Below are 12892 nucleotides of genomic sequence, written 5' to 3' on the forward strand. Positions count from 1 at the left end.
ACTGATATTTACTTTGTACATTCATCCCAATTCAGCTGTGATAATCACCTGCACTGCCTGCATAACCCTGGACACTTCAAATCAAACTATCTGTTGCTGTACCCTGATCAAATTTTTATTTATAAATGTGACTAGTATATAATCACTCCAAATAAAAATGCAAACTTCCACACAAGACAAGAGAGATCCGCCAGCTGGTCTATGAAGTCGAATAGTTGTGATATATCGTAAGTGATGCTCGGAGTGTTAGGGTTCATCCTCTTGAGGTGTTCCTCGTAGATTTTACAAACACCTGCTTAGGAATGGTAAACAAAGAAACCAGAATTAAAATGGGCTGTGTGAAGTCTTTTAGATTTGTGGATAGAGAATTGGAGGTATACAGTGATAAAGTGAATATTAAATTCTGTAAAAAAAAAAAATATATATATATATATATACACAGTGCATTGATAAGCCAAATTACTATTCTTGATGAACTTTCAAAACTATACTTACTCTGAAAATGTATAACATTCAATAATGTTAATTTCCACTGAGAATATGTATCATATTTATGAAAGGGCATGAAATTGTTAAAATTATACGATACAATTTCTTAATGTCTACAATCTGAAATGGAAAGCCTACAAATGTATGCATAAGCATAATTCTCTGGTTAGATAAAGGAAAGGTAACCAGTTTTATACCAAGAAAAAAAAAAAAGTCTTTGAAAAGTATATAACTTCATCTCATCACAGAAAAATTTAGTTATAAGCTGTACATGATTTAGAAATTTGCACTTATGCAAAAAATTTAATTAGAAGCACCCATGATTATGAAATCTGTCCATCTCTGACACATTATAAATATTACTGACAATAAAGTATAACCAAAAGCCCTACACTTTTGTCAAAAATACCATGCAGTTATTCAGTTACAGTACTACTATTATGCATGAATTTGAATAATACCTAAATATATGTTGCTTCTGATCAAGTGAAATTACTTCTCAATTCTCTGCTCGGCAAGCAAATGAATTCACAGAGTTGCAAAGTGAGACCTCATGTTAACAATGTAACTGTTTCAAGAGTTCTCTACAGATTTAATATAACGTAATGACAGAAGGATGCACACAGGAGGACAGCGACTGGGAATCTAACCATTATACAGGCAGTCCCCAGTTAACAGTGTGGGGTTCCGTTCCCAGCCAAGCGCCGCTAACCGAAAATCAGCAGTAATAGCACCGATAAACCGCTCACCTGCGCTGCTAACCAGATATCAGCGCTAATAAATCGCTTATTGGCGCCGAAAATCTGGTTAACGGCGTCCCTAGCCAAGCGCCAAAACACTGTTAACCGATGCCACCCGCAAGCAAGGACTGCCTGTGCTTGACGTTTTGATTACACGAACAAGAACAAATCATGCATATCATATATGATAACAGCTGCATTACCTCTTACCCTTTACTTTGCTCTTTATTTATTTGGCTTTGGTCTCTCTCATGTACATATTGTATGTAACTTCTTTCAACTCTAGCTTTTGTCATTGAACTCCCTGGGTACAAATTTCTCAGGGCAAGCCTCTCTACGAGAGTCCGGGACCTGAGAATGTGACTCGCTGGTCCTGTTAACCTACTCTTTAATAATAGCAATAAGGATCTGTGACTAAGGCTGTCATGTATAGATTTTTCAAACGCTTTTTTAAAAGTTCAACAAATAAGGTAGTTTCTAACGCCTTGTAACCGCAAATTTACAGTCTTCCAACCGCGTGCTCAAAAGGCTGCTCGCCAGTTACGCATATCATTTACAGATAATAACAAGATAAAACATATTGCCTCTCAAATTATGCTACGAATAATACAATACTGCCCATTTACTCAAGACGTATGGTAGGTCCATCAGTGTAAGCATATTGCGTACGAGTTGTGACTTTTATAAACGTCAATATGTTGCACATATTCAAAGATAATTTTTAATTCAGATCTTCATACGGAACAGTGCTCATAGTGTGCCTGAAAGTTCTTTACAGAATCCGTAAGTCCAAACCAGACTGCTAGTTTTCTTTTTACTTTCCATCTGTTCTCTGTGGTCTCTCCCCACTTACTTGTCTAAGTTCTTTCACTTCATGTTGATTTAACTGCCATTTTTCATTCGGGAGCAAATATTTTCAATCAAGCCTATTAGTCAGGAAATGTGACTTAATAAATTCATCAACTACAGGAATTGGGCCTTTATCCTCAATGGATATTCAGGCAATATATGATTAACAGTCATAAAAAACTAGTAACGAACCCATTAAAGAGTTTTAATCCCTTCCTAGTATCCCAACTTTGATCTCAAATAACAGAACAGTTAGGGAGTAGCGATACATTTCAAAGGGCTGAGTGTATGTAGTTGGGAAGTTTTTCATTTTTTAAGAAATCATTTAGTGTGGCTGGGACTTTTTAGGTCCAAGAAAATCAGGCAATATATATTATATATTATATATGTGTCTATATTTCTTAGGTATATTACAAGATTCTCCATTCCTATTAACTGAACATAACAAACTTCACATAAGGAAATAAAATTATTCCCGTCAGTGGTTGCCATGTTAATAAAAATATGCTCAAATGTTTAAATCACTTTAGTTTTTCCAATATCTCACTTTACGTAACAAAAACCTGTTTCATTTTTCATCTTCCACTTAGGAAAAAGAATATATTCTTGAAAACTTCATTATCACATATAATGAAGTTTGTCAGCCCATAAATCTTTCAAAAATGGCATTCAATCCTCCATTAACAAACACAAAAAGAACACTGCCAAGGAACGGTAAAACTTTCATTGCAAATGAAAGAGAACAACCATAAGATTAATGATATTTTTAACATGCAAAATACCTGTTACTACGAAAAAAACAATCCCCTAACTAAAAACTGTACAGATCAAATTAAAAAATATTTAAAACTTACATAAAATTACAAACTTCTGTTAGTTAAAACATGCAATGCCACAAATCTTTAAGGTAAAAGTCATACACCTAAAAACCGACACAATTACGATCTAGTAAGTGTGAAGACTGTACAAGGTATGCGCTATGCTGGGAGAACTTTTATAAGTTCCTAAAATTCGAAGCAAAACTAGGTGCTGCACAGCCATTTGACTCTTCTATGCTCAAAAGGCAACCAAAGGGAATGCTTTCGATAAGAGATGACCTTAAAGTGAAAAGGTACTTTGGCAATACCAACTACTAGACTGGTCGGGTGAAGCTTATGTGTACAAGCTATTAGAAAACTTCTCTTGTTTAATTGCATGCACTGAACTGAGAGAGAGTTATAACTGATTTGCATAAATAAACAAAATTAAGGTCAAAACTCAATACATTGCCTCAGGGTATCTAATGATGCTTTTCACCCAGCGGTATCTATTCCAGCGTCTAACTGTAAGCTAATGTTAAAAAAAATAACAATAAAGAACATGGTAGTTTCTTACTATTTGGCTGAGGCCATAACTTGAAACAACTTGCAACCAAATGACAACAAAAGGAGCCAGGTTCCTTGGCTGATGTTTAAAAAGAAATACTAAATGAACCTGGCAACTCAAAATGAAACTAAGATGCCAGTTACTAAACTTGGAAATGGAAAGTGCTTTAGGGACAAATACACACAACTACTGAAAAAAAGGCTAAGAAACATCCACAGCAACAAAATGAACCGATCAAATTCTAATACCAAGCTCTTACTGAACGTGAGCAAACGGTGGATTAGGGCGGACGCTCACTCACCTGAAAGAGTATAGAGTAATTAGAGTATTAACGTGTCCTTCGCAACAAAATGACGACAGTTCAGATTCCCTTCAATTATCCATGACTGCGTTTACAAATCTATCCCAAAACTTTAATCACTTTGAGGCAATATCACTGTCATAAGAATAAGGGTCTGACACTTCTTGTATTCAAAACTCAAATAGCAGTTTCATTTCATCATATACACATTACTTACTACATTAAGTGGCATAGTACCTTAGAATGCACTAAGACAGGAGCACTGAACTGCAAGCAATAGAGTATAAGGCCTAAAATAGGGTAATACAAGCACTATCCAAGGCACCAATGATGTTAAGATGTTGGACACCAAAAGACTTTAACACATGCAAACAAATTTTAAGATGCAAAAACGCGTAAACATAATTCAGTCAAGATAAAAGCGCATCCTAATGCCTTCAAGAATTTTCTTGAGACTCAATACATTCAACCCCCAATCGCTTTTCAACAAACTTCCATATTCTGCCGCTACAGACTCAGCATAAGACAAGTATTGGTTCTGTTATTCCTCACTGAGAAAGAGAGGCACTGTTGGGTTTGTATCTACTCCCTTGTATCGGCAACCTGAGCAACGATAGCATACAAAGTTAAGTATATCGTTAAGTATATCTTAGTTTAACCAGACCACTGAGCTGATTAACAGCTCTCCTAGGGCTGGCCCGAAGGATTAGACTTATTTTACGTGGCTAAGAACCAATTGGTTACCTAGCAACGGGACCTACAGCTTATTTTGGAACCCGAACCACATTATAGCGAGAAATGAATTTCTATCACCAGAAATATATTCCTCTTATTCTTCATTGGCCGGTCGGAGATTCGAACTCGCGACCAACAGAGTGGTAGCTGAGAACAGAACCCGCTCGCCCAACGAGGAACTGTACAAGAGCATAGTACAGCTCACCCTTATTCCACTGACAGGGGAGTAAGACCATCTCCTGAGTAAGGTCTTCGAGAAAAGATTGCTTGAATGTCCCCCTAAAATAAGCCTCTCTTGAGCAGAGCACAAAGACCTTTTGACTACTTCAACCACACCATTTGAATAGAGAATACACAGAATTTAGGCCACAGGCCAAGTGCTGGGACCTATGAGGTCATTCAGCACTTTAAGGGAAATTGACAGTAAGGAAGTTTGAAAGGTAACAAGAGAAAAACCTCACAGTTGCACTATGAAACAATTGTTAGGGAGAGTGGAAAGTCAGATGGAAGAAAGAGAATGTGAACAGAGGTACAGTAAAAGGAATATAAGAGGTTGCAGCGCGGTGCCGAAGGTGCGCGGCAAAGACCCTCAAGTAATGCCTACAGTGCACCATGTGAGGTGCACTGGTGGCACTAACCCATACAGGGGCCACAGCGTTTAGATAATCCATACGTAACACTGAATGCTTACACCAACCCGTCAAGAACCCAGAGTCTAGACTGAAATTATACAGATAATAATTCAAGAAAAAATAAAAATAATAAAAATGTCTAGATGAAATGCTACCAAAAACTTCAAGCCTTAAGACAAAATTACCTTGCAACAACTTCTGAAATCATAGCCGGAAAACTTCCGGCACAAAAACATAGGAACAGCCTAATCAACAGGAACATTACAAGCTCGTTAGTGTTCATCTTCTGACAGATGCTGAAGTATAATATTCAGCCTTCTTCTTAAGATTTGCATCAAGCCCTAAAAAGCAGTAGCCATGCCCTTATTAGACTACAAATTCTACAACTGATCACTATGGCATATAAAAAGTAAACAACTGAGGGTACAGTAGTTATAAGCAAATGTATATGACTCACACACTAGAATGATTAAAGGTACCAGTGTTACCAAGGCATTCAACACTGCAACCAACAAAATAGCAAGCTAAGATGCTGGAAGTTTTTAAACTCATGGAAAATGCAACCAATACGAGGCAAAAAAAAAAAAAAAAAAGAAATTAACAAAGTCGGAAACTTCTGCTGCAAATGATGCCATATTATTAGTCAGTTCAGCATCTAGGTTTATTGAGGATGATCAACATACCTTCCATACACTCGTTGACGCTTTCATAGTCTGAAAAGGTTCTAGTCTCTGGTTTAGGTCCCGGCTGAACTAGCAATATTGTGTGCGCCTGAAAAGGAAAAGAAATAAACTGAATTATGCAGAACTGGTAAAGTTCTTAATTTTTAGAAAGATCAAGGATTTTAGAAATTATTCTAATTTCATATAAAAAATCTTTACATGAATATCTTTATTTTCAACATTTTGTCTTACCATCAAAGAGTTTATTAAGATTTGTGATACATTACTGTATACTCTTTGATACTGTAACCTATTAAATGGATAAAGAGAGATTTTTCTGCATTGGATACGTCGTTAAGGCACAGCCAAAGTTCCAAGAGTATCGAGTCACGGAAAACACAACTGATACAAAAAATATTTGAAAGGTAGATATATTGGGTAGTAAATAGTTTTTACTAATTACTGTATATCACAGTTTATCCAAATGCTTCTTATATGACAAACTTTGTGTTGATTCCAAGTCCTCATATTTCTGCAATTCCTCCCTACTTAAAAAAAAAAACACTCAGTTCCAAATACTTCTTACAGTTTTCCTCCAGGTATAGAAGTGTTTCTGATATTTTGTACACCATTTGTTCTTCTATTTCTATACAGTACATAATCTACATATTACTGTATAGCCTTTGGATGTGATCAAGAATTTAGAAAGTTCCACCAGAACACCTTAATGTTGCATACCTATTGCAGTCTCACAGAGTTTTTTCATGAACTTTTTCAACCTTCTCTCTAGCTTACAACCAGGGACGTTTGAACTCGTGCACAAGAATGCAGGCAGGAATCTGAATTACAAACAACGTTCAACAGGTAACAGACTTTGTTGAATAAGAAATTAACCTGATCAGTGTTGAGGATTGCTTGATCGTGTTCAGGCAATGCCTGTCCCTCTAAAGCAGCTTCTCTTTCTTTGCGCCATATTGGAAAAATACCCCAAAAACATCGATCTTTCAGATGATAGTGATTATGCAATATCCTAGACTCCTCCCACTCGTATGTCAAATGAGAGATAACATGTGCAGTTACAGTCAACTCCCTAAAAATACTAACAGTCCAACCTCCAGTCCTATTATCAACAAAAACCATTCACTTGTGTTAATACACAATTATTAAAACTCTTGGGTTACTACTTGAGAAAAATTATGTGAGAAATGGAGAACTAACTGGAAAAACAGGTACTCCCATTATGACAGTTATAATCACTCATTAACACACAAATCTTAATCAAATTATAAATATCTAAAGACAAGGCATCACCCCCATATCTCATACCTACCCAGGTCTTACTCTGGTCAAATCACATTTTCCCAGACCCTGTAACTAACTGCCGTAAAATTTCAAAGACATGAGAAACGCCATCCTTTAGGACTTTACCAAATTAAGCAGATTACTATTATACACATTTATAATAATGAAAAAAAGGACAGATGTTTCAAAGTGATGCAATCCTAATGCTCTATTTATAACTCAGACTAAGTGGCCCCATCAATCATATTTTACAGAGTCTGACAATGAGGTACGAGGAAACCGTTATTGCAGCGTTAAAAATAAACGACTCGGACAGACAAATTGTTATAATTGTTGTGCACCTGTGTGTGTACGAGTTTCTCCAGAAAACAATTAAACCATAGCACAGGTGTGCATCAGGGAATGACCTTTCCAATTCTCAACCATAAGGTATACTAAATCAGTTTTACTGACAGTATTTTTTACTGTACTGAGTATTACAGTTGGTGTGGAATGTCATGCTAATAGATTGTCAGAACCAAAAATCAACAGTAATGGATTTTCATACATTTTGGAATCCACCATTGAGAATCTGTCAGTATGTGGAAAGGGACAATGGAATGACAAAAATACTGACTGTCTATTCACTGCACTGTCAGTTCAAAAAGAAATAAAATGTTACGATCATGCCAAACATAATTTATTGTACTGGCAATAAATTACAGACATAATTTATTATCTTATACACAGAAGTACCAGAACTGTTATTTGATATTTTAAATGCTTTTACATTTAAAGTTAAAACAACTCGAATTATGCCAAAAACTCATTCAACACATCAAGTGCTGTCAACAGATTGTCAATCAGTATAGGAAAACCTACAGGTTTCTGGTAACGAATACTGAAAATAGTAATTGTAAAAAGACTGAGTATACTTGATAATTAACTATAAAGGATATCCTTTGATATGTCCCCTTATTTTCATGCTGGTTTCATCATATTTTTCTAAATGTATTACCTAACCTTCAGTTAAGTAGGATGTGGCAACCCAGATGAGGTTTGCGTTGTCTCTTGTAAAGGGAACTATTCCTAAGCATTGCATTTAGAATTAAATGGCTTTTCTTCCGTTTGACTTCTATTGCAGTTGTATAGTTTCTGACAAAGTGTCAGTATATAGAGTTTTCTTTTATAATGGCCACGTCGCTATATTTAATATATCAATATTTTTGCTGGTAAACATCTTGAGTCAAGAGTTAGGTTGAGATGAATTTCTGTGATTTACTTTTCTAATTTATGTTGCTCTGAGTCAGTTTGGGGTGTCTAGGTCAGTGGCCTAGCTTCAGTCAGGTTAGGTTACGGAGGGAACAGTTAAGATATATCGCTGTAATTTACCCTGTTAATTACACAAACCAAAATCTGGTTGTATGGGGGCCTTCACCCCACAGGCCAGGTAAGACCCTGAGACCTACAGTAGGTTACCTTAGGTCAGGTAAGGCTAGGGTAAATACCTACAGAACGGCCTAGTGGCAAATTTGCTCTCTATAAGACCTTTCACCTTTGTACATTTCACTCGTTTTCGGTTTTCCCCGAATTAAAACCTGCCGTTTCCTACTGGAGTCCCCCACGATTGACAGACACAAATAGAGACTTGAAAAATAAGTGATCTGCAGTAATAATGGTCTGATATACAAAAAAAATACTAGATAATTAATCGTATAATTATATGTATCAAGTATTTAGCTAGTAATTAAGGTATCATAGTATAACCAATATGGCCACATCAATCGAACGGCACATTTTGGCATAACTATTTTTCTATGGTTTATCATATTTTAAAAGTAGGTTAATTTGATTTAATGACATTTAACAATGTCAGGCCAAGCACTGGTGTACTTTCAACCATTGAGATGATGGAACGACGGAGTTAGAGGAGTTGGACGCCACGATAAAGAGAAAAAAAAAATATAGGTGACGAAGTATTACGTACACCTGAAGGTTGAACTCGGAGAAAACAGCACAGCTCCACTAAACTGTCGCAGTTAGAGGTGTTGGACAGCAAGACTGAAGAAAATAAATGTACAGAGATACCGTAAACGGCAGAAAGGTGGACGCAGCTATGGGCCGAAGAGACGCTGCAATCGCCCTCTGTGAATGCCTACAGCGCAGCACGCGAGGTGCACTGACAGCAATACCGCCCTAAGGGAGAATAAAGGTCAAGGTGCCTTGGGTAAGGTTAAACCTTAGCCTGAGCAATTTACCCACATTTAAACCCTCGTTTCCCATTAAAGTCTCCCATAAATGTAGCCTGACCTGGTCTAATCTACCATCAAGACCTGAAATTGCCGCAGTCTGACCTGGCAGCCCGCAGCCTAACCTACCGCAGGTCGCAGCCTAGCCTGCATAGCCGGTAGCCCACGACAGCCTGACCTACGTCAGGCTAGACACCAGCCCACCAAAAAATTGCGAATTCGCCCGGAAAAAAAGACACAAACAAACAAACAAACCTTAGTGGTTAGTGAAGACGATCACAAACCATATCAATTCCCCCCCGTGACTTTTTGGGACATGAGGGTGGGGAGGGGGGGCGGCGGGCCAAAGAACACCGCATGCCTAAACAAACACCTCCCCAAATGATCTAACACGCCTTACATGCTTTCTTTCCCCGTCAATTCCACGGGCTGGAGGATTGCAGAGGGATTCTTACCATTTTTTACAATTAAAAAAGTTTCAATGTTTTGATTCACGGGTCTCGCGACTCTGATGCCAAGCTAACCACTGGACGCGGAGCCAGCTGCCGTTCCCCAGCGGACAAATATTCCCGACGGATTGACAGATGGGGGAATTACATGGAGTTTAGGGAGTTCTTCTCTTCTTCCCGGCTCTTTTGGGAATACTCGGAATATTATATGCTTATTCTAACGCATTGTAATTAGGATTAACGTCTAACTGGGCGTGTGGAGACATAATCATCAACGCAAACCTGGCAAATATTCTCGACGGATTGACAGATGGGGGAATTACATGGAGTTTAGGGAGTTCTCTTTTTTCCGGCTCTTTTGGGAATACTCGGAATATTATGTGTTTGTTCTAAAGCACTGTGATTAGAATTAACGTCTAACTAGGCGTTTGGGCGAACTAATCAGCGACTCGAACCTGGCAAATATTCCCGACGGATTGACAGATGGGGGAATTACATGGAGTTCTTCTCTTCTTCCCGGCTCTTTTGGGAATACTCGGAATATTTTATGTTTGTTCTAACGCATTGTAATTAGAATTAACGTCTAACTGGGCGTGTGGGAGAACTTATCAGCTACGCAAACCTGGCAAATATTCTCGACGGATTGACGGATGGGGGAATTACATGGAGTTCAGGGAGTTTTTCTCTTTTTCCCGGCTCTTTTGGGAATACTCGGAATATTTTATGTTTATTCTAATGCATTGTAATTAGAATTAACGTCTAACTGGGCGTATGGGAGAACTAATCAGCGACTCGAACCTGGCAAATATTCTCGACGGATTGACGGATGGGGGAATTACATGGAGTTCAGGGAGTTTTTCTCTTTTTCCCGGCTCTTTTGGGAATACTCGGAATATTTTATGTTTATTCTAATGCATTGTAATTAGAATTAACGTCTAACTGGGCGTATGGGAGAACTAATCAGCGAATTCGAACCTGGCAAATATTCTCGACGGATTGACGGATGGGGAATTACATGGAGTTCAGGGAGTTTTCTCTTTTCCCGGCTCTTTTGGGAATACTGGAATATTTTATGTTTATTCTAATGCATTGTAATTAGAATTAACGTCTAACTGGGCGTATGGGAGAACTAATCAGCAATTTCGAACCTGGCAAATATTCTCGACGGATTTGTAAGGTGTAAGATTTAAGAAGGTCCAATTTAGTGAATATTTTGGCCCCGTGAAAGGAGGCCGTAAGGTCTTGCATATTGGGCAGAGGGTAGTGGTCGGGCTCCGTTGCAATGTTGAGCCGTCTGTAGTCGCCGCAGGGTCTCCAGGAGCCGTCCGGTTTCTGCACCATGTGGAGGGGAGGCCCATGGACTGGAGGCTTTCCTGCAGATGCCCATCCGTTCCATCTCCCGAATGCTTTTTTCGCCTCCTGAAGGCGCTGAGGGGAAGCCTGCAGAACCGCATGTGTCGGGGCCCTTTAGTCACTATATGGTGGTATATGCCGTGCTTGGCTGGGGCCCCGGGACTTAAGCGGCTCGGGCTTAAACACCTCAGGGAACTCCGACAGAAGGTGTGCGTACTGGTGGGGGCGACGGCGCTGATGGTGGGTCTGGGTCCCGCCGTTAACGGGAGAGACGGCGGGAGTCGGGATCGAGGAGGCGCTTGCGCCCACGTCGACTAGCAGGCCGAAGTGCGCCAGAAAATCGGCCCCAGGAGTGGGGTTCAACGTCGCGACGATGAAGTCCCAGGAGTAATTCTGGCCAAGGATGGAGATCGACAGGAGCCTGGTGCCGTAGGAGAGGATGGGGTTCCGTTGGCGGCCGTCAGGAAGGCGGCGGGTCTGGTGTCTGGTTGCGGTCCTCTCTGGATGCTGGGAAGACCGACTTGAAGGCTCCTGTGTCGACCAGCATCATCCTGCCGGAGCGGTGTCGCGGACGTAAAAGAAACCTACTGTTTTGGGCTGCCATGGCGGCCTGTCCTGCTGGCCGCCGCCCCGCGTTTTTGAACGGTTGAACGAGCAGGGGCGGCAGGCAGTTTCGGGCGTCCTTTCCGAACCACTTGTGATAGCGACAGAAGCCCGGGAATCTACTGTGGTTCGGTGGACGTCTGTTGGCGATGGCGTTGACGGGCTGCTCTCACGTCCTCTTCAGGCTGGACGGAGCTGACCGGCTGAGTGGCGGTTTTAGCCGCTGTGAAGCCTTGACGGAGTCTGTGAGGTGTTGTGCCGCCTCTATGAGGTCCTCGACAGGCATGGTGTACGCGATCTGGTTTACTTCCGGGAGGATTAAAAACGTCAGAACTTATCTCCTGCCGCTTGTTCGTGCCACCCGAGACTGGTGTTGACGGGATCTCGACCATGCCCTGCGTCTCTTGGTTCGAGGTCGTGGCGTGGATTATTGGCAAGGTCGATAGCTCGGCGATGGGCAGGGAGCAAGCCGAGGAGGAACTTTTGTGGTGCTGTATGTGAGGGTGAGTGTTTGGGTACCGCGAGATGAGTTTGTTGTACACGTCCTCCGGAAGGGCGTTGAGCACTGTGTCGGCCTGTAATTTCGTCCGTGAGGTCCGCGATTCTGAAGTGGCTCTCCACCCTTGAGCCACCTCGATGGGTTGCCCTGCGATTCGGCGGCAGCTTTAGGGTGAGGGCGGCCCGCGATTGTGTTGCCCGGCCGTCGTGTGTTCGGGCGCTGGTGTGGAGTTGCGGAGGGCCTCGATGCCGGCTGCGGCTGCGATGGGAGGTAGGTAAACCTCGGAGTCCGCGGGGTCGCGTTTAACTGCATGAAGGAGGGGATATCCGCGTCCATGCTCGCTCCTTTGACCCCTTACTGGAGTAGGATACTCGCGTCAATACGCACTTTGCGTGCGCGTGTGTGGTTTAGTGACGCTGGTGGGAGTGCGCCGACGAGTCAGCACGCTCAAACGCTGGTTACAATATGTTTAGGCCGCTAAGAGCGTTTTTGGAGAAATCCTGGAGCCAAGACTGAGTCGCGTGTGAGTCGCTAATGGCTCCGGGATACTCGGGGTCACCACTGTAAGGTGTCAAAGAAACGAGCAGGTAAAGGTTACTGCTGATTTATTACAGATCCAGGCGGCTTATATTGCGGCCGACTGACGCCGGGCCGTGAGAGACAATGGAATTGACTGTGACCTGAG

At 40.9% G+C, this 12892-nt stretch overlaps 1 long non-coding RNA gene across 2 annotated transcripts; it reads right to left on the reverse strand.

The window, feature by feature from the left end:
* Window positions 1-244: 244 nt before the first annotated feature.
* LOC136831572 (uncharacterized) lies at window positions 245-10401 on the reverse strand. 2 transcript variants are annotated; one of them, XR_010850930.1, is made up of 3 exons: window positions 9704-10401; window positions 5795-5882; window positions 245-295 (listed from the first exon to the last, which is right to left on the reverse strand). It is a non-coding gene; the product is annotated as an uncharacterized lncRNA (long non-coding RNA). The 2 variants fall into 2 exon arrangements; XR_010850931.1 differs by lacking the exon at window positions 9704-10401 and adding an exon at window positions 9559-9696 and having other exon boundaries at window positions 246-295.
* Window positions 10402-12892: the final 2491 nt, after the last annotated feature.

This window comes from Macrobrachium rosenbergii, chromosome 48 (genome assembly GCF_040412425.1).
Source record: "Macrobrachium rosenbergii isolate ZJJX-2024 chromosome 48, ASM4041242v1, whole genome shotgun sequence".
Lineage (NCBI taxonomy): Eukaryota > Metazoa > Arthropoda > Malacostraca > Decapoda > Palaemonidae > Macrobrachium > Macrobrachium rosenbergii.